The following is a 4,860-nucleotide window of genomic DNA, read 5'->3' as shown; positions in this document are numbered from 1 at the left end:
TAATTTTTGTATTTTTGGTAGAGATGGGTTTCACGATGTTGGCCAGGCTGGTCTCAAATTCCTGACCTCAAATGATCGCCTTCCTCGGTCTCCCCAAGTGCTGGGATTACAGGCATGAGCCACCGCGCCTGGCCTGGCATGAATAATTTCAAGGAAAACAATTCATAAACTCAACTTCCAAAGGCACTTTCCCAAAACTGCCCATAGGTGTGAAGAGAGTGAAGCAATCAGGTTGTTTCTTCCTCTTCACCTCCTCTTTCACAATTGCCTCCTCAAGCTTTGCGAAAGAAAGGCTTACCTCCGGCTGGGCTCACGCCTGTAATCCCAGCACTTTGGGAGGCCGAGGCGGGTGGATCACGAGGTCAGGAGTTTGAGACCAGCCTGGTTAACATGGTGAAACTCCATCGTCTACTATAAGTACAAAAATTAGCTGGGCATGGTGGTGCGTGCCTGTAATCCCAGCTACTTGGGAGGCTGAGGCAGGAGAACTGGTTGGACCCAGGAGGTAGAGGTTGCAGTGGGCCGAGATTGCACCACTGCACTCCAGCCTGGGCAACAGAGTGAGACTTTGTCTCAGAAAAAAAAGAAAAAGAAAAAAAAGACTTCTACATGACATCCATTTAATTGAGCTTCATTTCCTTTTTTGTTTAATAATAATTTATCAAAATTTGTATCATTATTGTTTTCATCTAATTATGTACCACTAATAATTGTAATGATTACTGAGTCTGGAATGTACTGTCAAGACACTTCGACCTTTAGGATGACAAATAATTTCTTTTCTTTTTTTTTTTTAAGACAGAGTTTCGCTCTTGTTGCCCAGGCTGGAGTGCAATGGCACGATGTCGGCTCACTGCAACCCCCGCCTCCCAGGTTCAAGCAATTCTCCTGCCTCAGCCTCCCAAGTAGCTGGGATTACAGGCATGTGCCACCACGGCCGGCTAATTTTCCTTTTTTTTTTTTTTTTTTTTGAGACGGAGTCTTGCTCTGTGGCCCAGGCTGGAGTGCAGTGGTGCAATCTCGGCTCACTGCAACTTTTGCCTCCCGGGTTCACGCCATTCTCCTGCCTCAGCCTCCCGAGTAGCTGGGACTACAGGCGCCCGCCACCACGCACAGCTACTTTTTTGTATTTTTAGTAGAGATGGGATTTCGCAGTGTTATCCAGGATGGTCTCGATCTCCTGACCTCGTGATCTGCCCACCTCAGCTTCCCAAAGTGCTGGGATTACAGGCGTGAGCTACCACGCCTGGCCACAACTGGCTAATTTTCATATTTTTAGTAGAGATGGGGTTTCACCATGTTGGTCAGGATAGTCTTGAACTCCTGACCTCAAGTGATCCGCCCACCTCAGCCTCAGAAAGTGCTGGGATTACAGGTGTGAATCACCGTGCCCGGCCATGATTTCTTTTTTAAAAAACATATTTTATGGGGAGAACTCATCAAGCCCAGGTGGTGGTGGAAAGAGACAGGGTTTCACTATCTTGGCCAGGCTGGTCTCGAACTCCTGACCTCGTGATCCACCCGCCTCGGCCTCCCAAAGTGCTGGGATTACAGGCATGAGCCCCTGCACCCGGCCAGAAAAGAGACATTTCTTATGTGGAAATCCTGGTAGTTCTCCAGGCTGGAGGACACACCTAAACATGGAATTTCAATGCCGGGCAGCCAGGGCCAAATCCATATCCCCCCAACATCGGGTACCTTGGAGGTTCCAATCCCGCCACCTATCAACCCACCCTTTCCCCCAGGCCCCTGTCCTCCTCCCCCAGGACCTCCCCAGGGCAATCCAGCTTTCCCCCCAGGTAGGCCCCTCATCCTGTGCCACAGCCAGGGTATCCAGGATGCCAACCCTCGGGTCCCTACCTTCTCCATACCCACCGCCTGCCCCTGGAATGCCTCCTGTGAATCCCTTGGCTCCTGGCATGGCCGGACCAGCAGTGATAGTGGACAAGATGCAGAAGAAAATGAAGAAAGCCCATAAAAAGATGCATAAGCACCACGAGCATGGCAAACATTCCTCCTCTTCCCTCTCTTCTTCCATCAGTGATTCTGACTGAATACAGGCCCTGGACCCTTCTCTCAAGTCTCACCAGTTCTGCTCGCCCATCAAGCTGCCATGTTGTACTGGGAAAAGTAGCCCTTGTGCTCTCCACCCCTACCCCCACCTGAGCCTCACCCTGCTGTTCAGCCCTGAGCGGCTAGGGAAAATGGGAAGAGGATTGCCATGGCCTGGCCACCTTCTTGCTGCTTGGATAGATCATATAGCTAATGAGTTTAGCAAGGGAACTAGTTTTTGAAGGTGATGAGCTAAATATTGAAGACAAGTTTGAGATCTGTAAAACATGGTTTTTTACTTCTGCTTATAATACTTGTGATTGGGGAGGTTTGTGGAAATTTAATTATGATGAAAAACCTCTATCTTTTTTGTAATGTTGGCATACTTGGGGAATTTAGCGGCAAATACATTCCCCAGCAGGCCTTTTGTTGGTTGCACTAACTGCAAGGTTGCTGGGAAGTAGAATTCGTTTGGTCCATGAGCTTTGACTGCCGTTTGGGAACCTCACCTCTCCTCCTTCGCCCAATATGCTGTCTCAGGTCCTATTCTCATTCTCCAGCTCTCAGTCCAAATAAAGTTATTTCTCCTGGAAAAAAAAAATGTTATGGATGTAGTTTCAGTTTAGTTTCTAGTTCTGCAGGTCAGAAGTCTGAAATGGGTTTCATTGGGCTGAAAACAAGTTGTTGGCAGGGCTACACCCTCCTTAGGCTCTAGGGGAAAAGGCGATCAATCCAAGCATAAAATAGATCATGATAAAATCTGTGAGAAAAATGGAATGTGAATACTAGATCAAGGAGGAAAAAATGACAAAATTTTAATGCTAAAAATAACACTTTGATGAAAATAAAGACCTTTTTAGCTGCTGTGGTGTCTTGTGACTGTAGTCCCAGAACTTTGGGAGTCTTGAGGTGGGAGGATTGCTTGAGCCCCGGAGTTCAAGACCAGCCTGGACAACATGGCGAGCCACTGCCCAACCTACAAAAACAAACAAGTAAATAAGTACTTTTTCATGTATTTTTAAATTAGGTGATAGCCTCTGGCCTCTGTCTTTTACATGTATTCTACTGAATATATTTATAAAAATGATGTTTAATTACAAACAATTTTTACAAATCTGCCAGTAATTACATGCTTTGTAACTATTTACATTTGTGATGTCAAATTTTAGATGTTAACTTAAAAATGTATAAGGGGCACATTTAAAGTATTTTATTTTGATAAACACTTTAATATTAAAAAATTAATTTTGCAAATGGTGATTCTCTGAATTCTAATGTTAACTCTTTAAAATTTTATTTCCTTTAGGGGAAATACATTACAAACCACAGAGCTTCATCTTAAAACATAGAGATGCTATAGAAATGGATGACATTTACTTAGCTCTCTCTCTTTCCCATTGTGACCACAAAAATGTCAACAAATAGACAAAAGAGCTATACAAATGTCTATGATAAGCAGCAGATTGATCACTCACAGCTGTAATTTCTAACTGGGAAGTTTTTTGTTGTTTTGGGTTTTTGTTTTTTGTTTTTGTTTTTTTTTTTGAGACGGAGTCTCGCTCTGTCCCCCAGGCTGGAGTGCAGTGGCCGGATCTCAGCTCACTGCAAGCTCTGCCTCCCGGGTTTACGCCATTCTCCTGCCTCAGCCTCCCGAGTAGCTGGGACTACAGGCGCCCGCCACCTTGCCCGGCTAGTTTTTTGTATTTTTTAGTAGAGACGGGGTTTCACCGTGTTATCCAGGATGGTCTCGATCTCCTGACCTCGTGATCCGCCCGTCTCGGCCTCCCAAAGTGCGGGGATTACAGGCTTGAGCCACCGCGCCTGGCCTGTTTTGGGTTTTTTAGATTACTTTAGAAAACCATTTATTAAAGGAAGAGTGTTTAAACATTAATTTAGGTTAACATAAAGAGTGTAGCCACTCCCTAGATCTAGGAATAGATTGCCAGTAACCCAGGGTTCATATGTACCTATTCGCCATTAAATCCCCTTCCCAGCCCCCAGAGGAAACTACTACATTGACATTAGCAGTAATAATTTCCTTACTTTACTTTCTGGTTATAATACCCATGTATGCCTTTCCAAACGTCGAAGTTTAGTTCTGCCTGGCTTTGAACTTGATATAAATGAACAAGTATTTCAGACAGCGTGTATTCTTTTGTCTGGGCTTCCATTACTTAATATTAGGTTTTCAAGATTCATATATATTGTTGCCTGTAGCTATACTTCATTCATTTTCACTGTAGTGCCAAATTTTTACCTTGTATGAACAGATGACAATGTAGCCATTTAATTGCTGATAAACAGTTGCTGTTGCGAACATCCTTGTACATGACTCCAAGTGGACACAAGCACAGGTTCATAAGAGTGAGATGACTGGGTCACAAATAGTTGAATCTTAAATTTTACTAGATAATGTCAAATGCTTTTAACTCTTGGCATTATCACATTTTAAAATTTCAGCTAATTTGGAACATGTGTAATGATATTATATTTCATTATGTTTTTATTTGCACTTCTACCTAATTTGATTACTAATGAGGTTGAGGAATTTTTCTACATTTTTGACTATTTGGATATCATATTTTGCTTGAATCCTTTGCCTGTTTTTCTTTTGGGTTCTCTGACTTTTTTCTTTTCTTTTCTTTTTTTTTTTTTTTGAGACAGAGTCTCACTCTGTTGCCCAGGCTGGAGTGCAGTGGCGTGATCTCAGCTCACTGCAACCTTTGGGTTCAAGTGATTCTCATGCCTCAGCCTGTAGCTGGGATTACAGGCATGCAGCACCAAGCCTGGCTAATTTTTGCATTTTTA

At 43.8% G+C, this 4,860-nt stretch overlaps 1 pseudogene across 1 annotated transcript; it reads left to right on the top strand.

Moving 5' to 3' along the window:
* Positions 1-1,641: 1,641 nt before the first annotated feature.
* LOC116273240 lies at positions 1,642-2,637 on the top strand (annotated as a pseudogene). The gene has a single exon (XR_004181657.1). The product of XR_004181657.1 is annotated as a proline-rich protein 13 pseudogene (transcript).
* Positions 2,638-4,860: the final 2,223 nt, after the last annotated feature.

Source organism: Papio anubis, unplaced genomic scaffold (genome assembly GCF_008728515.1).
Source record: "Papio anubis isolate 15944 unplaced genomic scaffold, Panubis1.0 scaffold480, whole genome shotgun sequence".
Classification (NCBI taxonomy): Eukaryota; Metazoa; Chordata; class Mammalia; order Primates; family Cercopithecidae; genus Papio; species Papio anubis.
Note: the sequence above shows the minus strand (reverse complement) of the source record. Positions and strands in the feature narration are given on the sequence as shown.